Source organism: Capra hircus, chromosome 20, assembly GCF_001704415.2.
Source record: "Capra hircus breed San Clemente chromosome 20, ASM170441v1, whole genome shotgun sequence".
Lineage (NCBI taxonomy): Eukaryota > Metazoa > Chordata > Mammalia > Artiodactyla > Bovidae > Capra > Capra hircus.
The window spans coordinates 19477648-19501990 of record NC_030827.1 but is presented as its reverse complement, the minus strand read 5'-3'; the positions used below and the strand labels follow the sequence as shown (position 1 = coordinate 19501990).

Here is a 24343-nt window from a genome sequence, read left to right as displayed (position 1 = left end):
TAACATTGCATTGTTAAGTTTAAGTTTGTGTTTAATGTCTCAATGAGAGATAACCACTCTTATAAATCGGTTAGAGCTTATAATAATTTTAAAAATATGCCAGAACATCTAAGTCACCATTCTCTAGTACTGAATCTCATTTTTTTTAGCAAATGGAAATTAGTCTTTAACTAAAATACAAAATTAAAGAGGAAAATAACAAGATTAACTTTCATATCCTACTAAATCAGAAGTGATACTTAAAAAGACAACAGCATTTCAAATTAATCATGGCTTGATTATTTACTTATTAAAAATTTTCTCACTTTAAATAAATATATATATTTACACACTTGTATATAATAGTTACTATATATTTAATTTATCAAATTTATGGATTATGTCATTAAATTCCTTTATATTATTACTTAATTTTCAGGGATGTGTACAATTTTGAAGAAGCAAACAGAAATATGCCTATATGATTATGTATTTTAAATAAAGTTTTGTTATGTTTCTATTAAGGTTTTAAAAATAGTTTTACTTGCTATATTCTTTAGTACATATACATTTTGGGTAATGTTTGACAAGCGGCTCTGGAGGAGGGTGAAGGGAGGCCCTGATTTGTGTCATTTCCCAATTTCCATGGTGTGAATATTGTGCCACAGCCAATTTCAATATGCCCTTATAAAACATGAACTTGGGAATAAAAGCTAACGATAGGTTCTTATAAGCCAGTACCAGCCAACTCCCCAACACTAAGGGTTTTATCTTTCTTACTATGTAAGTTCTCTCTTTATCCTGTTGATGTCTAAACTTTACATTCCACCTGATCTAATTTTAATATTACTACTCCTCCGGTACCGTTTTGGTTCACATTTGATTTATATGTCTTTGCCTGTTTCTGTTTTCAGTCTACATAAATATATCTTAAGTATGCTTCCCACAAATTATTTATAATGATTGATATTTGTATGTATTTTGTAGTAAGAGATTTATGTACTTGCTCACTTGCTTGTTTACCTAATCTGACACTGAGTGGGATGAATTGGTCCATTCACATATAGCATAATACCTTTACTTCATTTTTATTATTTACATGTTATTAGAAAGGGTATATATTACTAAACTTTATATTGAAATATTAGAGACAGGCAAACACTCTTTTATGAAGATTCAAGTGAATGCAGACAACTCCCTGTATTGAAATAAATGTGTTTTTATGATCTTGATGAACAGAAATATTACATTTTGTTTTCTAATTTCCTTTTGTATATTCGTTATACAAGAAGATAGACAGATAGATAGGTGAACAGGCTCACTTTGTACTGAGTGTATTAATTTTGCATTTGAGTTTGCTACATGTCATTTCATTTGCATACCACCTCACTCTCCCTTTTTTAAACTGAGGTGAGATCTTAGATTTTTTTTTAAGTGAGAGTAGAATAGAGGGGAAAAGGATAGACTATGAATAAAATGGTTAGTTTTACCATATTTAGTAAATGAGCCAATGATATATTTAAAATGTTGCTATTTAATAGATTGATTGATTGCCATCCCTACTCAAAGATACTTCCCCCGAATAAGATATTTTACAAGGACCACTAAAGCTATAGCTGACCTGGCTGTGAGTGGAATCCAATCTGTGCATACGTGTGCTTTCAGCTCCTGCTTCAGGTCTGAGACTCTGCAGGCCCCCGCTGAATGTTGGCCAGTTGGCCACTTGGCAGTTGCAGTATCATAGTCAAGGAATAACAATCGTCTCAGACTACAGTCTTCTCCTGGTGTCTTCATGATCCCAAAGTGCCTGTTCAGCAGTGTGGTAGATTTACCACTAAAATCCTGGCTCATCTAATTATCATTTTTCCTAATGGCCTTGTCACCGAAAAGAGGTGTGCCTGGGGTTTACAGAATGGCAACCATACAAAGCAGTATTTTTTCTTTTTTTTTCTTTTTTGTTACAAAGCATGCCTGCTTTTCTTTAGCTACAAACTGCTGTGTCCTCCACTCTTTTCAAGACTAATTAAAGCTTCATTGGAGTTGTACTGCTCTATGTGGCATCACTGCTGGACTCAGGTCCCAGAGGGTCTTGGAGCTTTCAGAAAGAGTTTCATCTCTTAGCGAACACTAATGAAATCAAACTTGAGTCTCTCACGCCCCTAGTCTAATACCTTCCTGTATAATTCTCTAATTTGAAGACTCCAGCCGATAAAGCAATTTCCTCCACTTTCATGATTTCCTGCTTATAATACTTCCTTTTTTTCCCACTCTTTGAAAAACAACATTAACAATGATGCTTTTAGTTTATTTCCAATGCTTGCATAAAACAAGAGTGGAGGGAAGGACAGAAGCTTATAAAGCAAAGCTTTTGCCTAGAAAAGAGCTCTCCGGTTGGAAGGCTCCTCACTTTTCCCAGAGGTCCCATTGGAAAGCATTAAGCAACCCCTGGAACTCCAGTCCACTATTCAATACTAGAACTTTCTGAACACACTTTTACTGAACTTACATCATAGTCCTATTTATTTTTACTCCAGGAAAGATTAATATCAGCAACTTTGAGGTAAAAGTTTATGGAATCAAATTGGATTTCAGTGAAAGGATGTTTCAATAAGAAGCTGATAATTGTGCAAAAGCTTTTAAGCTTAATTAGGTCCCATTTGTATATTTTTGTTTTTATTTCCATTGCTCTGGGAGGTGGGTCATAGAGGATCTTTCTGTGGTTCATGTCACTGAGTGTTCTGCCTATGTTTTCCTCTAAGCGTTTGACAGTTTCTGGTCCTACATTTAGGTCTTTAATTCAATTTGTGTATGGTGTTAGATAGTGTTCTAGTTTCATTTTTTTACACGTAATTGACCAGTTTTCCCAGCACCATTTGTTGAAGAGACTGTCTTTTCTCCATTGTGTATTTTTGCCTCTTTTGTCAAAGATGAGGTGTCCATAGGTGTGTGGCTTCAAAGAAGACATACAGATGGCTAATAAATATATGAAAAGATGCTCAATATCACTGAATATTAGAGAAATACATATCAAAACTGCAATGAGGTATCATCTCATGCTGATCAAAAAGGCCATCATCAAAGTCTACAAAGAATAAATGCTGGAGAGGGTGTGGAGAAAAGGGAACCCTCTTACACTGTTGGTGGGAATGCCAACTGGTACAGCCACTATGGAGAACAGTGTGGAGATTCCTTAAAAACTGGAAATAGAACTGCCTTATGACCTAGCAATCCCACTGCTGGGCATATACCCTGAGGAAACCAGAATTGAAAGAGGCATCCATACCCCAGTATTCACTGTAGCACTGTTTACAAGAGCTAGGAGAAGGCAATGGCACCCCACTCCAGTAGTTTTGCCTGGAAAATCCCAGGAACAGAGGAGCCTGGTAGGCGGCAGTCTATGGGGTCGCTAAGAGTCGGACACAACTGAGCAACTTCACTTTCACCTTTCATTTTCATGCACTGGAGAAGGAAATGGCAACCCACTCCAGTACTCTTGCCTGGAGAATCCCATGGATGGCGGAGCCTGGTGGGTTGCGGTCCATGGGGTCGCACAGAGTCAGACATGACTGAAGCGACTTACACAATGGAAAATTATTCAACTACATAAGGAAACACATTTGAGTCAATTCTAATGAGGTGGATGAACCTGGAGCCTATCATACAGAGTGAAGTAAGTCAGAAAGAGATAGAAAAATATTGTATATTAATGCGTACATATGGAATTCAGAAAGATGGTAATGATGAGCATATATGCAGGGAAGCAAAGGAGACACAGATGTAAAGAACAGACTTCTGGACTCAGTGGGAGAAGGTGAGGGTGGCATGATCCAAGAGAATAGCGCTGAAACATGTACACTACCATATGTGAAACAGATGGTCAGCGCAAGTTCAATGCATGAAGCAGGGCACCCAAAGCTGGGGCTCTGGGACAACCCAGAACAATAGGGTGGAGAGGGAGGTGGGAGGGGGGGTTCAGGATTGGGGGAACACATGTATACCGGTAGCCCATTCATACTGATGTATGGCAACAACCACCACAATATTTTAAAGTAATTATCCTCCAATTAAAATACATACATTAATTTAAAAAGAAGATGATTTTGAAAAATATCAGTATCTAGTCTATCAGTCAAAAGATGCTGAAACATAAATTAAGATGATGGCTTAAAATAGCATCGGCTGTCTCATAAATTTACATCTGTTGCCTTGAGTTCTCCACCAAACTCCAAACTTACCTTGTCAACTCCTAACTTAACTTTGTAATAGAAATCTCAGTCTTAGCATGGGCAAAACAAAATACCTATCCCCGTCTGCTCTTTTCTTCATTTCCTCTTCTTGGTTAATGGCACCATCACCTATAGCCCACATCAGAAAGAGGAATAACCTCTCACCTACCTGCATCCTTTCCAAACCGTCAGTAAGATTCTGAAAGCTGGAAGGTGAAAGTGTTTAAGTATCAATCCACTTCTATACTTCTATATTACCCCTGCTACTCCAAATCCAAGCCACCAGTATCTTTGGCAGCACTACCAGAGTGACCTCTGGGGTCTCTGCTTCTCTTCTTGTCTCTCTAGATTTGATTCTCTGCAAAGTGGACAGGTCTTTCTAAAATGTAAATCAGTTCATGCTCTTCTGCTAGGAACCCGTCTGTGCCTTTCACTGCACTTCGAATAAATCCCATCTCATTTTCAGGCCTGCAGGCTCCTTAAGGAGTTGGCCTCTGCCTGTTTTTCTGACCTTATCTTATACCACTCTCCTTCTAGCTCAATACTGTTGAACCCCACTGGACTTCTGTTTTTGTTGAAGATGACAAGCCTTTTCTTGGGATCTTTGCTATTTCTCTATTCAGAATGCTGTTCTTCCCACAGAAATGCACATATCTGGCTCCAGCGTATCATCCATATGTCAGCAAAAATTGTTTTTCAGAAAAGACTTTGTTGGCAGATTAATTTAACATAAATCTCTGCCACCCTCTATTGCACTGCCCAGTTTTGTTTTCTTTAAAGCACTTATCACTATGAGAAATTGTCTTGTTCACTTATTTGTGAGCCGGTTTATATTTTGACTTCTCTCTCTTGCAAGGGCAACATTGCTAATAGGAAGGCAAGTCACTTACATGACTGCAAATATTTTAGTAGCCACAATATAAAAGCAAAATAAATAGAATTCATTTTAAGAGTATACTTGAACTCAATACAACTAAAATATTCTTCCAATAGGTAATCACTATTAAAATATTAATGAGATATTTTACTTTCTTTTTTTTATATACAAAATCTTTGCAACTCAGTGTGAACATGCCTCTTCTGAACCGTCTCCAGTGGGATGAGCCACATGTCAAGTACTTGATAGTCACATGGGGTTGATGGTGGCACGGGAGAGTTCAGCCCTAGAGTGTAAGCTCCTTGTGATCGAGACCTTGCCTGTCTTGTTCTCTGCTACCTTCCTTGTGTTTATAGAGAGAACAGTGCCTGACACATAGTAGGCACTCAAGAAATATTTTGTGAGTTAGAGAGTAGTTCAAAGAATTCTGAGATCTCTGTGGAATTCCTCAGTAAAGGTTAAATACCTAATTTAAAAAAATATTGGAGTATAGTTAATTTACCAGGTTGTATTAGTTTGAGGTATACAGCAAAGTGGTTCAGTTATGCATACTGATATAGTCATTCTTTTTCAGATTCGTTTCCCATGTTGGTTATTACAGAATAGTGAGTAGGGCTCTCTGTGCTGTACAGCAGGTCCTTGATGGTTACCCATTTTATATACAGTAGTGTGTCTATGTGAATCCTAAGCTCCTGATTTATTTCCTTCTCTATGTTTCCCCTTTGGTAACTATAACTGTTTTTGAAATTTCTCAGTCTGTTTCTGTTTTGTAAATAAGTTCATTTATATTGGATATTTTTCTTTCTTTGTCTGATTTACTGCACTTAGTATTGATAATCTCTAGGTCTATCCATGTTGCTGCAAATGGGATTATTTTGTTCTTTTTTATGGATGAGTAATAAGTTATGACCAACCTATATAGCATATTAAAAAGCAGAGACATTACTTTGCCAACAAAGGTCCGCCTAGTCAAGGCTATGGTTTTTCCAGTGGTCATGTATGGATGTGAGAGTTGGACTGTGAAGAAAGCTGAGTGCCGAAGAATTGATGCTTTGGAACTGTGGTGTTGGAGAAGACTCTTGAGAGTCCCTTGGGCTGCAAGGAGATCCAACCAGTCCATTCTGAAAGAGATCAACCCTGGGATTTCTTTGGAAGGAATGATGCTAAAGCTGAAACTCCAGTACTCTGGCCACTTCATGCGAAGAGTTGACTCACTGGAAAAGACTCTGATGCTGGGAGGGATTGGGGGTAGGAGGAGAAGGGGACGACAGAGGATGAGATGGCTGGATGGCATCACCGACTCGATGGACGTGAGTCTGAGTGAACTCTGGGAGATGGTGATGGACAGGGAGGCCTGGTGTGCTGTGATTCATGGAGTAGCAAAGAGTTGGACACGACTGAGCGACTGGACTGAACTGAACTGAATATTCCATTGTGTAGATGTGCTGCAGTTGAACACCTATCTTTATGTACAATTTCAAGGGCTTAATATAATTGAAGAAAACAAATCATTTATGTTGAATGAGAAAATCTATGGATTTCATAATTATGGATTTTGGGGAAATTTCCCCAGTTTTTTACATTCTCCATGATCTCCTGATACTGTTCAGTTCCCCACTTGGCACCTACTAAATCCTTATATAGAAGGCCCTCTCTCTGTTCATCTCACTAGAAAATTCTACTCATTTCTCAACATCCCAGCTCAAATCCTCACTGCTACGGGAAGTGCGTCTCCTCCAGGCATCTTTGGACACAACTTCATTTCAGACTCCTCTACACTTTGGATGGTCCGCTATCATAGTAATAAACCCACTCTTAAAACAGAGTTGACCTATTTCTTCATCTCAGTTTCTGTGAGGAGAATCTTTATTCCACTCTTGGGTTGGTAACAGTATTACAGTCACACTTTAGATCTCTCCACAGGAAGACAATTAATTTACTTGATTGACAAGACGGAAAAAAGTCTGACATACACTGGTCCATGCGTGCCAATGGTTGCAACTGATGTGTCTCAACTGTCCTGAACTCAGAGGGAAAGGAGTTTAATTAGCTCCTCAGAGACTGCCACAGTAATGCCATTTGTTAGAAAATGGTAAATATATGAGCATCAGATAAGGATCAAAGTACCATCTTTATTGTTGGTAAATGTGGACTGGACATTTTGAGTAGAGGGTTAAGATCAGGCCTGGGCTGACTCAGGACTGGGAGAGTCATCTCAGAGTCTGCCTTCTCATGGCACTCTTTGTCAGAAATGACAGAGTGAAGGTGGATGTGGAAGGCTGTGTCCCCCTGGTCACCTGGGCAGGAGAGCTATGGGGTGGCATGGAAACCCAGGAGTCTGGAATTAGAACAGTTCTGCAAGATCAGGTAGAAACAGGGGACAGAGCTGCTTCTCTGTGTTAAAGTCACCCTATGTAACTAACTATTGTCATGGCAGCTGTCCATACCCCACGAGAGTAACAGAAGCAGTGTGCTGGGTGGGTGCCAGCCCCCCAATCACATGAAGTTGCTCTATCTGATGTATCTCTCATCTGGAATCCTCCTCTGATACTAAGCAAGCATAGTATTAGGCTGAAGTCTATTGCGTCTTGTGAGTTTGACAACGTCAATCTATAGCTACTCCCATTTCAGGGCAGAATTGGGCTTTCTAATACTCCTCGAGTTTCAGTCCTGAGACAAAGCAGCTGGAGGAGGAAGCTTGCAGAGGATAGGGGCTCATTTCTTGTATAATAAATTGATGCTTCCCTCTCAGCCATCTGAGAGCTTGGAGAGTGAGGACAAAGACAACAAGGCCACTGTGCTGAGGGTTTGGTCCATTAGGAGGGGTGGTGATGAGCGTGAGAAATGAGAACAAAGCAATCAAGAGTGCTCTCATGACCCATGGCTTCTAACTTACAAGCACATGTAGACGGAGAGAAGTCTCTGAACCCATGAATTGCTCCTTAACCAGTCTGACAAGTCAATCTTTTCCCTGTGAATAGGAGTGACTCAGGGGTGGGGGAAATTTGTGTTATTCTAATACAAATTTGAAAGAAAGAGAACAAAGAACATGGGCCTGTGAACATTCTGTAAGCTTGTCTCTCTCTCCAGGAGATGACTCAATTCACAAAGTACAGGCCACTGTTCATCGATGTGTTTCTAGCTGTTAGTTAGGTGCCAAGATGAGGAATAATGATTTTGAAGAAAAAATGAATTAAAAATGAATGTCTGATCAATCTTTAACCCTCAATTTTTACAGTATATATATATTTTTCTAAGTTTAAGACTTCTCCAAAGTTTACAGTAGGGGGCAATGCAAAAAATTCTGTGTAGACTATGAGATTTATATTGCTTCTTTCCTCTGAAGACCTTTAAGTTGTACACATGATAAATATCCATGCAAAATGAATCAAATTCAAGTTCTTATTGATATCTGAAGTCAGAAACATAGTCAGTATTGGAAAATTGAGAACATTTTGGAAAAGCACCATGTGCTAAAGAGCCTATTTTAATTCTTATAATTTCACACAAAAGCCAAATGTTACAGGGATCATAAAGACCAGTATCTTTAAGTTTGTGTAACATTTTCCATGGAAGCCAATTTCAAGCAAGGGAGTAAGAAGCTGAAAAAATGGAGAATAGAATAGGCTATATATATATATATATTTTTTTTTTTTCTAACAGAAAAGGGAAAATACCCTTACAAGGAAGACCTATTATCAAATTAGAGCCAAATAGGAATAGACAGTGTATAAATTATTTGAATAATCTGACTGATAGAACATTTAAGAGCTCTTCCTGGCATGACATTTAGAACGATTACAATTTAACAGAAATAGCTTCTGGAAGTGGATAGCAAAGCAGATTAATGAAAATGAGTCTGAACAATCAAACAAAGATACCTAGAAAGTTATTCAATCTGAATTCTGGGGCATATAGTTAGTTTTCCTTCCAGGTTTAAGGTAAATTACCTGATTTGAACTTTGAGCTTATGGTCAAATGAAAGGTTTTGAGAGCCTCTGTGGCCAAAATGATTTTTAGCCTTCTAACAAAATACTTCATTTCTGCCAAAACAGCTTTAAGGTGCACTTGGTAAGGCTGGGAAAGCAATAGTAGTTAACACTAATTGCATATTAACCTGACTGAAAACTTAAACACTTATCCTGTAAAAAGGACAAGGCATTAGACAACAAATAAAAATAGTTTATAAGCCAAATTTTCCTGATGCATTCAACCATCCAGGTTTTCTTAAAACTGATTTTGCAAAAATGAGTTCAGGATCTCTGAGGAAGTATTCTATTTCAGTAGCCCAAAAGGGTTAAGCATCATAGGATCACTGAAGCATGTCTTTATCTGGTCGGGGACCTTCCTGCTGGTCCAGTGGTTAAGACTCTGCACTTCCAGTGCAGGGGTTGGGGTTGAATCCCTGGTTGGGGAACTGGGGTCCCACATACTGGATGATGCAGCCACTTTAGGGGCTTCCCTGATAGCTCAGTTGGTAAAGAATCTGCCTTCAATGTAGGAGACCCCAGTTCCTGGGTTGGAAAGATTCCCTGAAGAAGGGAAAGGCTAGCCACTCCAGCGTTCTGGCCTGGAGAATTCCATGGACTGTATAGTCCATGGGGTCACAAAGAGTTGGACACAACTAAGCCACATTCACTTTATCTGATCACATAAAACTAAAATTCAACTTCAGTCATCTTAGTTTTACTTTCAAGTCCAGCTAAGCAGCATATTGCTGATAAATTACGCCATCTGGTTGTCTGTTTATATATTTCACAATTTTGTATGACCCTCACTCAACTTTACTGCTCAGCCAGAGGATGTTAAATCAAAAACAAAAAGAATGCTCATCAGGAAAAGATGATTTAGAAAAAGACCAGGGACAAAAAGGGGAGGCAGGACAGGGCTTGGTCTCATTCTGATAGGCGCACCATTAGAGACACTGCAGAAAAAGCTGGGACAGCTGAATGTCCAAATAATTCAACCTGAATTTGATCTTCACAAAAATGCCTCCATTGTTTTCTTTGAAACAGTAGGGCTGAAAAATAATATCATAAAAGCTCACATTAAAATGTGCATGTGAAAAAGACATTAAAATAAAAAAAAAATTAGGCTCTTGGAATTATCTCTGCCATTTCCAGTTGTATTAGGACAGTTATTGAGGTCTTAATGTATCTGTTAACTTATTACTTTCACATAATGTTTATAGAGATTAGGGAAAGCTATGTACTTAATGGAAAATGTGAATGTTTGCTTGATAGTAAAGTGAAAAAACAAATAGAAAGAAATTTAAAAATGGAACAAAGGAAATAATTTGGGGTCTAATAAAAAAGAGTGGCATTTTAAAGATCTAAAACATTTTCAAAATCAAAAAGAAAAGAGGGATAGGGAAAAAAGGGGGAGAGTTTGGAAACAGCAAAAAGGAACTTGGAAAATAATGGCATTAAACTGTTCCAATATAAAATTAAAATTTCCAGATATATGTTATAGAAAATACTTCATTCTTTTCATTTTTATAAAGAGCTAAGGATCCAGGAAATAATCAGATTTAAAAATAACCAAGAAGAAACACGGGATGTAAAAGAAAGTATTTTTAAACACTTTCTATATGTTTCAGTGATCTACGGAAGGTGGACTCTAATTTTGATGAAGTATCCATGCCTCAGAAAAAGTCTGGGGATCCTCTTTAAGACTTGTCTTCAGTGTCTGCTATGTTATTTTTCTTATATGCTTGATTCTTTCATTGTTGCTGATTCAAAACTCCTAAGCCTGGTCAACAAGCTGGTGGAGCTTTCGATTAGCTGGTATTGCCAAACCTCAGCAAGAATTCTTTTTTTAAATTAATTTTTATTGGAGTATACTTGCTTTACAACATTGTGCTAGTTTCTGCCGTCTAGCAAAGTGAATCCATGTATACATACATCACCTCTTCTTTGATTTTCCTTCCCATTCAGGTCACCACAGAGCATCGGGTAGAGTTCCCTGTGCTATACAGGAGGTTCTCATTAGTTATCTGTTTTATACACAGTATCAATAGTATATATATGCCAATCCTAGTCTCCCAGTTTGTCCCACCTCCCCTTTCCCTCTTGGTGTCCATATGTTTGATCTCTATGTCCAAGAGCCAAATAATGTTGACTTAGTGGAAGAAAAGAAAGTGAAGTCGCTCAGTCATGTCTGACTCTTTGCGACCCCATGGACTGTAGCCTAACAGGCTCCTCCATCCATGGAATTTTCCAGGCAAGAATACTTGCCATTTCCTTCTCCAGAACCCCATCCTATATCCTAGTATACAACACTAATAAAGATTCTAAGGAACAGAACTATTTGAAGGTCAGATCCCATGAACTAAGCAGACACAGCCCAGAGCATCTATCACACATGGGGTAAAAAGCAAGTCAGTCTACAAAGTGTTGGCAAAAGGGCTCCATTTCAAGTGCCAGATCTGATTCATTTGTGGCGGCTATCTGGAACACTTCTTTTTTTTTAATTTTTATTTCATTTATTTTAATTAATTTAAAATGTAAAACCAAAGCAGTATAAAATATGTTTTTCCATTAAGCATTAATATTTTGTTGATACTACAGTTCATTTTATCTTTTTTAAAAATTTTTTTTAAAATTTTACTTTACAATACTGTATCGGTTTTGCCATACATTGACATGAATCCGCCACGGGTGTACATGAGTTCCCAATCCTTTTGGAAAGATTGCTAGGCTAAGTCTCAGATCAGAGGCCAAAAATATTGGAATAAATAAACTTAGAGTGTGGGAGTAGTCGAAATCATATGTATTTGATACACATTTGTCACCCCTGATATAAAGATAAACTTGGCACAACAGATGTAAAGACTATCTAGAGAGACTTTCTTAGGTTGTTCATGGAGTGAGTCTAAAGCAATCGTAGGAGGGATTAAGCATTAGTCACACATAAACACACACACACACAACATGTTATTCACACACACATACATTGAGCAATTTTAACAGGGGCTGAAGGACACAGTCACAGAAATATATTATTCAGAAGAACAGTACACATTAGAATAAATCATTTTTGGTTTGTTAAAAAAAATCACATTCTTTATTGAATAGTTAACTATTGTTAGATTTCTCTATATTAAAAGAATAAGTTAGTAAAATTCATTTATGTATATGCCCAATTACGTAAATTATTTCCCATTAACACAATTATGTGGATTTCTTCCTCATTCTCTTCACAACAAATTATCTTTGAAACCAGCTGTGCAGGGATGGGGGTGAGGGTAGGGGGGCTGGTGGAGGGGAGGCAGGGCTGGCTGCCTCCTGCTACATCCTAGCTGTTTTCCCCATGTTCCATCAGCACTGTCTTCCAGTTTCTCAAGGACCCCACAAAGAAAGAAAAGTAACTCTCTTTGCAAGTGATTTTGACTTTCTGGTTATCCACAAAAACTAATGGTCTTATTTTGATGTACATTTCATTACAAAATGAAACGATCAGTTATAGACACAAACATTTTGTCAATGCTTTTGTTGACATACTAAAGCCCTTCACAAATTCTCCATAATAGTCTAATCACACAATTATCCCTTAACTGCTCAATTTTTGACTATTCTATTTAAGTAGTTTTTTGTTTTTTACTTGTTATTTGCATTTTCCTTGTTAATTTAAAGTAAGAGGTAAAAGAGGCCACCGCTAAGCCTGGGATCACATGCAGGTCGCATGTGGATACATATGCAATTAGAATTTATCCTTTCTCTTTGAAACACCCTGGAACGGAGGGTTTTGTTTTTAATTTAGAAAACTGCTCGTGTCTGTTCCTTTTGAAAATCCTCAAGTAAGAGGACGTATATCTGAAATGCTCAGTTTCACACTGTTACCAAGTGCTCGTCCTTATTTAGTTTTTAGACAAGTACTCTGTTTATAAGTACAGCCAGTTTCAACTGAAACATCAATACTAGATCCAGTAAGGGCTTGTTCATATTGGCAAGAAGTACATAACAGAGAACTGACAGATCTTTTCTATATTTGAATTCAAATGACAGACTGAAAGATAGCATCTTTTCACCTGTAATTGGACTGAAAAGGGCCAGAGGAGAGGGAGGCTCCCCTGCTGGTGTTCCAGCACATCCTTTGTTAGCCACCTGCCCCTCACTTGAAGCAGAATCTATTAAGGATGTCACAGGACTCATCTTTTAAGCTTTCTGTAACTTCTGTGTTATTTGTAAACCTAAAACAAAGAAATATAAAACTCAGAAAATGAAAGATTGAAAAGTGAACGTAGATTTTGAAAATGCATAGTTTCTAAAAAGTCCAGGAACCAAGCATGAACAATTAATCTACTTATTTCAAACCAACCTTTCCATCATCATCCAATAAAATAATGACCTCAACTTAAGGTACATACACACACACGTGCACACACACACACGCGCGCACACACACACACACACATGTCTAGTACAGAGACAGGCTAGGACCTGGGACTTGGAACCCTTCGCTGCAGTGCTTGCACCTGGACAAATATCTTCCAGGGCAACAAAAACAAACTCTGAGGGACTACAAATAACTGTGTGCATGCAGAGTTGGGGCAAATTATGGACAAGAAGATGCAAAAAGACCAAAAATCCAAATGCCACTTCTGAAGAGCTGGGAGCAAATGCAGGGTACAACACCACCAAAGGGGTGGGCACACCACCTCAGCTACCCCTCCAGCCCAATCCCTGGACAGGTCCTCATCCTCATCACACATAAGGGACTTGTTTGCCACCCCTTCAGGGAGCAAGTGAGCTAGCTTTTCTTGCTCCCTCCTGTTGTATCAGGGGGCTTCCCTCATAGCTAAGTCGGTAAAGAATCTGCCTACAGTGCAGGAGACCCAGGTTCAATCCCTGGATCAGGAAGATCTTCTGGAGAAAGAAATGGCAACCCACTCCAGTATTCCTGCCTGGAATCCCATGGACAGAGAAGCCTGGCAGGCCACAGTCCATGGTTGAAAGAGATGGACACAACTTAGCGACTAAACTACCACTGCTGCCTCAGGGGACCCAAGAAGCCTTGCCTGAATTTCTTGTCTGGCCTCTTATCAATTTCAATTGATTAAGGAGGCCAAGAACCCTGGTTAGTAACAGTATGAGATATTTGGGGGAATATGAAGGACTATTATTTCCATTAGATATCAGTGTGCAACATTAGCACTAAAATCATCATCTTGAGAAAGCATTTCCCAAATATCCTCTGTACATTTTACTAGTAGTCATCTGCTGCCCTTTGAGGATTAACAGATTAGAACATTCCACACTGACAAAGAAATTAAGTGTATACAGAAAATGGAAAACATCAAACATATTACCAAGAAGGTAAAGAGCATATTTATATTTTATGTATAAATAAAGAATTACAAAACAGAGAATCATGAGAATTGCTTATTCTGATGGGTTCAGATCACAGCTAAACAGCTTTTTCTTTTTTTCTAAGTAGGAATGTTTAAAATCTCTTATTAACAGTAACCCTTCAAAATAAAAGCATTTTCGTATGTTATTTTAATGGTTAAGACACCATCTTTGTAACACCATTTGCTAGGGCACATGGCAAGAAGCTGTAAAAGTGCTAAAAGGACTTGTCTTTTGGGACAGCAATGGTTTGACTAGAAGCCTCAGCATATTAAAAAATAGAAAGTTTTACAACTTGCCTAAAGAAGGAGAAAGAATTAACATTTGAAATGGATTAAGAAAAGGTCAGAAACAAAAACAATCTATTTTCTTAAGAGATTGGTTTGGAAGTGGAATTTTATACAGAAATTATTGCTTTCTGACAAGAAAAACACTAGAACAGAAAATCAGCACTTTTTAGGTTTGAGGGAAAGAAATCCTCATAACATCGATAGAATTTGAAAGGTAGTATGTGCGGATAGAATGGTCAAAGTGAGGCCAGACTGGTTTCTCCAGTGATCATAAAACTAGGAAAATGAGATGAACAGTATCAATGCCGTCCAGATTTGGTAGCCAAGGGCAAGATTATCTGAAAGAATTGATTATTTTTTAAAACTGAGGTGATGGGATTCCAGCTAAGCTATTTCAAATCCTAAAAGATGATGCTGTTAAAGTCTTATACTCAATATGACAGAAAATTTGGAAAACTCAGCAGGGCCACATGACTGGAAAAGGCCAGTTTTCATTCCAATCCCAAAGAAAGGCAATGCCAAAAAATGTTCAAACTACTGCACAGTTGCACTCATCTCACATGCTAGCAAAGTAATGCTCAAAATTCTCCACGCCAGGCTTCAAACAGTACGTGAACCATGAACTTCCAAATGTTCAAGCTGGATTTAGAAAAGGCAGAAACCAGAGATCTTATTGTCAACATGCACTGGATCACTGAAAATGCAAGAGAGTTCTAGACAAATATGTACTTCTGCTTATTGACTATGCCAAAGCATTTGACTATGTAGATCACAACTAACTGTGGGAAATTCTTCAAGAGTTGGGAATACCAGACCACCTTAGCTGCTTCCTGATAAATCTGTATGCAGGTCAATAAACAACATTTAGAACCAGACATGGAACAACAGACTGGTTCCAAACTGGGAAAGGAGTACATCAAGGCTGTATATTGTCACCCTGCTTACTTAACTTACATGCAGAGTATATCATGTGAAATGCCAGGCTGGATGAAGCACAAGATGGAATCAAGTTTGCCAGAAGAAATATCGATAACCTCAGATACTCAGATGATACCACCCTTATGGCAGAAAGTGAAGAACTAAAGAACCTCTTGATGAAAGTGAAAGAGGAGAGTGAAAAAGCTGGCTTATAGCTCAACATTCAAAAAACTTAGATCATGCCATCACTTCATGGCAAATCGATGGGGAAACAATGGAAACAGTGACAGACTTTATTTTGGGGGGCTCCAAAATCACTGCAGATGGTGACTGTAGCCACGCAATTAAAAGACACTTGCTCATTGGAAGAAAAACTATGACCAACCTAGACAGCATATTAAAAAGCAGAGACTTTGCCAACAAAGTTACATCTAGTCAAAGCTATGATTTTTCCAGTAGTCATGTATGGATTTGAGAGTTCAATGGTAAAGAAAGCTGAGTGCCGAAGAATTGATGCTTTTGAACTGTGTTGTTGGAGAAGACTCTTGAGAGTCCCTTGGACTGCAAAGAGATCAAACTAGTCAATCCTAAAGGAACTCTGTCCTAAATATTCATTGGAAGGACTGATGCTGAAGGTGAAACTCCAATACTTCTTTAGCTACCTGATACGAAGAACTGACTCATTGGAAAAGACCCTGATGCTGGGAAAGATTGAAGGCAGGAGCAGAACGGGAATAAAGATGATGAGATGGTTGGATGAAATCACCAACTCAATGGACATGAGTTTGAGCAAGCTCTGGTTGTTGGTGATGGACAAGGAGGCCTAGTGTGGTGTGCTGCAGTCCATGGTGTCGCAAAGATTCAGACGCGACTGAGTGACTGAACTGTATATTGTCAGCTTGCTTATTTAACTTGTATGCAGAGATCATGAGAAATGCTGGGCTGGATGAGCTACAAGCTGGAATCAAGATTCCAGGGAGAAATATCAATAACCTCAGATATCCAGATGACATCACCTTTATGGCAGAAAGTGAAGAGGAACTAAAGAGCCTGTTGATGAAGGTGAAAGAGGAAAGTGAAAAAGCTGGCTTAAAACTCATCATTTAAAAAATGGAGATCATGTCATCTGGTCCCATCACTTCACAGCAAATAGATGTGGAGACTATGGAAACAGTGACAGACTTTAATTTCTTGGGCTCCAAAATCACTGTGGATGGTGACTGCTGGCATGAAATGAAAAGATACTTGTTCCTTGGAAGAAAAGCAATGACAAATCTGGACAGCACATTTAAAAGCAGAGACATTACTTTGCCTACAAATATCTGTATAGCCATAGTTATGGTTTATCCAGTAGTCATGTATAGATGCGAAAGATCGACAATAAAGGCTGAGTGCTGAAGAACTGATGTCTTCGAACTGTGGTGTTGGGGAGGACTCTTAAGAGTCCTTGGACTGCAAGGAGATCAAACAAGTCAATCCTAAGGGAGATCAACCCTTAATATCCACTGGAAGGACAGATGCTGAAGCTGAAGCTCCAATATTTTGGCCACCTAATGTGAAACGCCAACTCACTGGACTAGATCCTGATGCTGGGAAAGACTGAAGGCAGGAGGAAAAGAGGATGATAAAGGATGAGATGGTTGGATGACATCACAGTCTTAATGTACATGAGTTTGAGCAAAGTCCAGGATATGGTAAAGGACAAGAAAGCCTGGTGTGCTACAGTTCATGGGGTTGCAAGAGTCAGACACGACTGAGCGACTGAACAACAAAATTTTAGTTTGGAGTGTAGCTGATTACCCAAATTGTGATAGTTTCAGGTGGACTGAAAAGGGACTCAGGCTTTTCAGGACTATGGAATAGAGACTCAGCCATACATATATATGTATCCATTCTCCCTCAAATTCCCCTCCTATCCAGGCTGCCACATAACATTGAGCAAAGTTCCCTGTGCTGTACAGTAGGACCTTGTTGGGTATCCATTTAAAATATAGCAGAGTGTACATGTCAGTGACAAATTCCTAACTCTCTATCTTCGCATTCGTCCCCACTGGCAACCATAAATTCATTCTCTAAGTCAGTGAGTCTGTTTCAGTTTCATAAATAAGTTCATTGGTAACATTTCTGAAAGAATTAGACATTTGTAATAATGATTACACAGCACAAGTTATTTGTGTTAGCTGTGCATGTTAAATGTTTCAACACACCTGGTGCTGTGCCACGGGTTTTACATGCCTTATCTTGTGAATCAAGGCATTGATCAGAATAGCAATACAATGATAAATATTACAATCCCCCCTTTTAGTAGGGGAAACTGAGGCCTGAGAGGGAACACAGATCAACCTTGGTCCCATCCTGGAGTCAGGGCCTGAATTTGAACTCAGCTTTGAAACTAAAGCTCTTGGAGCTATTTTACATGTTGTCTTCTCAAGATTCTACATTCTCTGAGCTGTATGTTGTCCTAGAATGAAAATGCAATCTTAAGAAGCAGAGCAGGAAGAAAGCACAGGTTGCCTAGTGGTTAGTCTCAAGGGACCAGTGATCTTAGTAGAGTTGTCACAGTGCAAAATCTGCAAAGTAGATCAGACGAAAAGAAGGACATCGATTATGATGGCTTCTGATTCCGCAACTAAGTGCAGAAAAGGATATGAGTCAAACCAGAGACTAATGAAAAATAGAAACATGGATAAAACAAAAAGACGCCAATAGCAACAATTTGTAGAGAAAGACTTATGAATCTGGCTTTCAACTTAAGTAAACACTGGGGCAGCTCAAAGTGATGGTAGCCAACGTATCCCAGAGATTTCCCTGCTAGAGAAGACTGTTCATCTGGAAGGGAAAAGTGTAGGATCCAAAGATTAAACAATATTAAGAAGTTCCAGGAAGAAGCCTGAGGTCAGCTCTGGTCATCTGTGGCTCTCGCTCAAAGAGAAAATCCTGAACTGTCACAGATCCAACAGAAGTTGATCTGGTGTCTTGGCGAAAATTCCCTCTGCTTGATTCTGCTGAACTTCCAACTGTCTGACATCACTGCCCTGGATTCCACATGGAAACCCAGGCACAGTGTGTGCCTCAGGGAAAGATGCTGGGATCAGGGAGTAAAGGAATTGGAAAATGAGTCATGATTAAAATGCTCTTTTGACAAAAAGCTATTTTATGACATCAGGATGTAAAAATCAAAAGCACCCAAAGATGCCAGCAGCTTCTGACTGCCTAAACCAGCAATGGTCATTCTTTTCCAAGTCATGAATCCCACTGCTTCTAAAGAATATGTTTAACTATATGTGTAGAAGATTATATATATATATTATATATATAATTGCACACATATATAATTAATGGGATTTCTAATAAGCCAACAATAATTCTTAAAATTAGGTATTACAAAAATAGACTTGAAATATTAAAAGCCTAAACAGTGAACAGGAGCACATAGATTGAGAAAGGGCAATCAGCTTAGCATCAAAGTCCAAGGAGGAGAGGGAAGAATAAAATTGAAATGACAAAGGAGGAAAAAGAGGACCCCCTCCCAACCACCCCATTCCACATTCCACTCCCGAAGTGCTTGAGTTTTGAAAGAGGAAGCAGCAATCACCATAGCGTTGTAGAGGGAGACGGGTAGGTGGAATGAAGGCAAGTTTCAAATAAGTTTCACTTCCAAATAAGAAAGCTCAGGGAGAACTTTCTGAGAATCCATTAGAGACACAGAGAGTTTACTGATTTTAAAATAAAGAGAAATTTCCTCTGGAATTATTGAACAGTGGCAGTGTTTTCACTTTAGGCATTGTGTCCAGGAATTTGAGGTTTATGGTCAATTCAGATTCTACTGTTCTGAAATCTTGGTGATGGTGGTGGTGACGTGTTTGTGTGTTTGTGTGTGTGTGTGTGTGTGTGTATGTGTATCGGGGGGGCGGTGTGATTGGCAGGGTTGCAGAAGAGAAGGTTTGAAGTAATCCTTTGGAAAATCACTTGAAAGATTAAAAAAATTCCTATGCCCAGGCCTTACATATAGATATTGAATATAACACATGATAAATACAGGGAATATGATTTTCCCTTTTATATGCCAATTGATATGCCAAATCAATAATTACAATAATTACAGTCAAGAGAGACAGAAAACAGAGCTCTAAGAGAGCAGGTCTGAAATAACTTTATATCAAGATCTTAACTGACAGGAAACCAGTCAGTGTTTATAAGCAGTGGGGTGAGGCAATCAATAGTATTTTCACCACAAAGTTTTACATCAAAGTGATCTGGATATTGTCCTATAGAATTAAATGCTCATAATAACAAGTTGCATTTCTCTGAATAACCAAACACATACTCAACCTCCTTGTCTGTATAAACAAATCCACTTTTCTCCATATAAACAAATCCACCCACTACAGAAAAAATCAAGAATACAGCAAACCTACACCATAAATACCAAAAAACAAACAAACAAAAAATGACAACCTTACTGAATGCCTATTGTCTTTACTTGCTTTCTTATTTTCAGTAGCTAATGCAATGTTCCTTCACCTCCACTTTCCATCTTATCCATCAAAAGTGAAAGGTTCTATGGGAAGGCAACTTATTCTGAAATAGGAGGAAAGGGAACAGGGCACAACCTTTAAAAGAATGACCTGGTCTGAGAACACAGCACACACTGATTGGAACCAGATAGGTCCCAGATGGCAGAAGATTTGACTTCCAATAGACCTTAAGCCTTGTTATACACACATTGTAATATATTCACAGCTAAATGATACACCCACCTGCACAATAAGAGTTCTGAGGCCAACCATAAAAGGTTAAAAAGTTGGTGGTGGCCCAATTCCTGGAAATCCCTGGCCTTTTCCTAAAATAATTGGAAAAATCCTCCTACTCTTTAGCCTATGAAATTATTCAGCACATAAAAACTAACCATGTCATATTTTGTGACTCTCTTGCCTTCAGAGATGGCCCACACTCTGTGGAGTATGTTTCTCTCTAAATAAACCCACTTCTTTCCTATCATTTTGTCTGAATTCTTTTAAAAATGAAGCAAGAAACTTAAGGTCACTGGGATCAATCTTGTTACATATTATTAGCAGATATTATCTGCTGGTGCGTATTGACATTTTTACATACATATATTGATGATAATAACTGCACCAGCATAACCACACTAGTGAAAGTTGAAAAATGAGATCATTATACAGAGAATGATTCGAAATGGAATGGTTATGTTTTAATTAGACACCCAATCGCGCAAAATTGTAAGTGGAACTCAGAGGCTATGTGGAATTGGGGGAAGATTAGTGTGTCAACCTGTGAAACAGGATCCTTTGTCAACTCCACATTCGAAGGCCCCATATTCATTTGTCATGCTTCGTGCTCTTTGATCACACCCTTTAGGTAAAGAAAGTCTTGACTGAGCACTGTTCTTCAGGAAGCCTTGTGAAAATCAAATATATTTGTGAACTGTAAACACAGTTTCATAGGTTAATAGTTACTAATAGCTTGTAATCAATGAACCCCCTATTAGGTACACAGTTCACTTGGAAATTTCAGCAGAAGTGCTGGGGTTCTCCTCTCTAACACTCTAAGGGAGGCAGAGTTTGGAGGGGAGGTAGATTTTTTGAGCCTTTTACCATCTACCACTTCAAAACAATCTTCTGGTTGTCCCTTTCTACCTCCTCATTAAAACTCACTTTCAGAAAAGGATCTAAAAATACTAATATACAACCAGATGGTCCTTGCATTTTAAATGGCACAACGAGCCTTATTTCAGTAAATGAATCAAAGAAAGAAGTGGCAGTGGTTTGGGGGATGGAATGGGGTCTTTGGAGCCATATTGGTTTAGGTTGAGTCCTTGCTTTGCTGTTTCCTGGATACATGTTCTTAAGAAACATCTTTAATTTCCTCAACCATAAAATGAGGATAATCATTTCAGGGACAATATAAACTTAGTTGGGGACTTTGTGCATATTAGAAAAGGCTTCCCTCTGGGTAGATGCATCCCCTTAGATACTTGGATTAGCAAGAGGAGTGCATCTGGATTTGCGCTCCACTCTCCCCTTCAGCCAAATACATTTACTTAGTGGACAAACAACCCTATGGCGCATGAGTATGATACCTAGCTGGCCTTACAATGATTAAAGGAAATGGTGTATGTGAGCACTAGTTATCACAGGGCCTATGGTCAGTCATTACTAAATTTTTCAAAGCTACTTTTGGCAACTTCTTTCCAAACTGTATGTTGTCATTGCACATACAAGGTGCATTTATGCATGCATACTCAGGGAATAAGTTAGATTAATAAATAAGCAATAAAACTGTAGTAATATTTAACTAGTAAACAATAATAATACATTTTTTGAACCATTGACACTCTATGGGGCATGTTATTTACAGTTTCGATCATCAGAAAAATTCTGCATATGCTTGATGTGTGGAAACCAGTAAACACAGATACAGTTTTGCCTAGCATGCCTAAGAGTAAACAGGGTAGAAGATTCCATGAGGAGCACATGGTGCAGGAGCTTCACCAGCACTATGTGTTTACGAAGGGAAGGAACACAATAAATAAAGGTGATGAATTTAGGAGGCCCGGTCCCTGTCACAGGAACCCTCTGTCTGTTCTCACTAAGTAATAAATCTGGCCAGAACGAGTTGTTGTACTAGTCCCTCCATTAAGAATGCGGTCTGTTCAGTCTGAGGCCACAGTGTGACTAAACATTTTTGTTCATGGAGAAACGTAGAACATCTGTAGTCCTGCCTGTGGGCAGAATGCTTTGGGCCAAGGGCTCTTCCAGGTGGAGACCAGTATTTGCCTTCCTCTTAACTCATTTTCCCTGGGTGTGGTGCAGACTGAGCAGGGACTAGTGCTGACGTTAGAGGAGAGAATTTCGAACAGCAAACCCACTGGCATTCTTTGACTATGAACTCTTTTGCTTGGATTAGTGTTGCTTCCTGGAAGAAAATGAATACCCTTCTTTTACAGTATATTACAAAGGAGTAAAAAGAATTTTAGCTAGTAGCTAAGGATATAAACACGAATACACACACACACACACATACACACTCATGTACCTCCTGTCCCCTCCCACCCAAAGATAATTAATTCATTGGAATGGAGGCTTCAAGGGTTTCCAGGTAAAATTTACCAATATTAGGAAACTCAAGATTGCTGCAACTCAAGCTGTAGTTTCAGCAAGTTCAAACCAGCTGAAAACAACTCTCAGATTAATTTCAAGTCACACCCCTTCCTATAATTTTATTCCTATAAAATAAAAAAAAATTTGCATACTCCCAAGCTGAGAGAAAATAATGTGGAAAAATCTTCTCAGGATGTCACAGGATGATAATCAAGACTTGTATGTTATTTTTCTTCCAGCAAGGTTCTCAGTACCACTAAAGTGAAAAGTGAAGTCGCTCAGTTGTGTCTGACTCTTTGAGACCCCATGGACTGTAGCCTACCAGGCTTCTCCATCCATGGGATTCTCCAGGCAAGAGTACTGGAGTGGGTTACCATTTCCTTCTCCAGGGGATCTTCCCGACCCAGGGATCGAACCCGGGTCTCCCGCATTGGAGGCAGACGCTTTAACCTCTGAGCCACCAGGGAAGCTCAATACCACAATTAATATTAAAAAAACAAACTGCAACACCCTATGGCATATATTTAACCAGATGTAAAAATAAAACATTTTAATGACAGGAAAAATATTAGGTCAAGACATAATGGCACTCATGTAATAGCATTTAAATTCAGATTCCATCTATATGTGGTAAAGGGGAAATTACTGTCTCAGTTGGCTCTGTCAGTTTTCTGTCGACCAAATGACCAGCTGAACGCCAGAGTCTGGGGGAAAAAACCTCAGTAAAACTAACCTTGCAGAGAGGAATGACGTCACCATACCTTCTCCTCAGTTCAACTCATAAAAATAAAATTATATGTCAAATAAGAAGGATTTGGGGAGAGGAAAGTTCCTCTAAAATACATTTGCACTATTGTTTCCTCTAGTCATTTGTTAAGATAATTGGCTTTTCTGAATTCAAATGCTGGAATCACAATGAATGAAATGACCCTCTGTTGAAAGCTTTCGCAAATACAGGAGTAACATTTCAATTGCAATCTATGTTCCGCTTTCCCGAGCACGATAATGCCTCTGTTTTTTCCAGTCATGGATCTGAAATGGGTCTTGATTTACTAATCAGAGCCATTTTGAATCTTGAGCATGTCATCTAGGTAGGACTTTACCAATTTTTACTTTATGTCCATCTCAGTTCCAACTGGCCATAGGATCAGAGGACATTGTGTAGATAGAGAGAAGCAGTGTGCCTGGCCTGGAGCTCTCCTTCTGGGCTGGCCAGTTCTCCAGAAAGGTCTATTAGCTCAGAAGGCAGTGGCTAACCTGTTTACCACAAAATGTTCCATCTGGTGCTGCACTGAAGCATTCTTTTATTTTTTTTAAACAACCGAAGGGGTTCATTTTTAACTAAAATTTCAGAAACTACAAACTGACATTCTGCATAGGGTTTGATAATACTGTTGCTGCTGCTGCTGCTGCTAAGTTGCTTCAGTCGTGTCCGACTCTGTGCGACCCCATAGATGGGGGCCCACTGTCTCTGGGATTCTCCAGGCAAGAACACTGGAGTGGGTTGCCATTTCCTTCTCCAATGCATGAAAGTGAAAAGCGAAAGTGAAGTCGCTCAGTCGTGCCCGACTCTTAGCGA

The 24343-nt window shown here is 38.8% G+C and overlaps 1 protein-coding gene across 2 annotated transcripts in view; it reads right to left on the bottom strand.

Annotated features, from left to right (window-relative positions):
- The window catches only part of PDE4D (phosphodiesterase 4D), a 1264832-nt gene that overhangs the window by 879684 nt on the left and 360805 nt on the right, over window positions 1-24343 (bottom strand). The window lies entirely within an intron of this gene.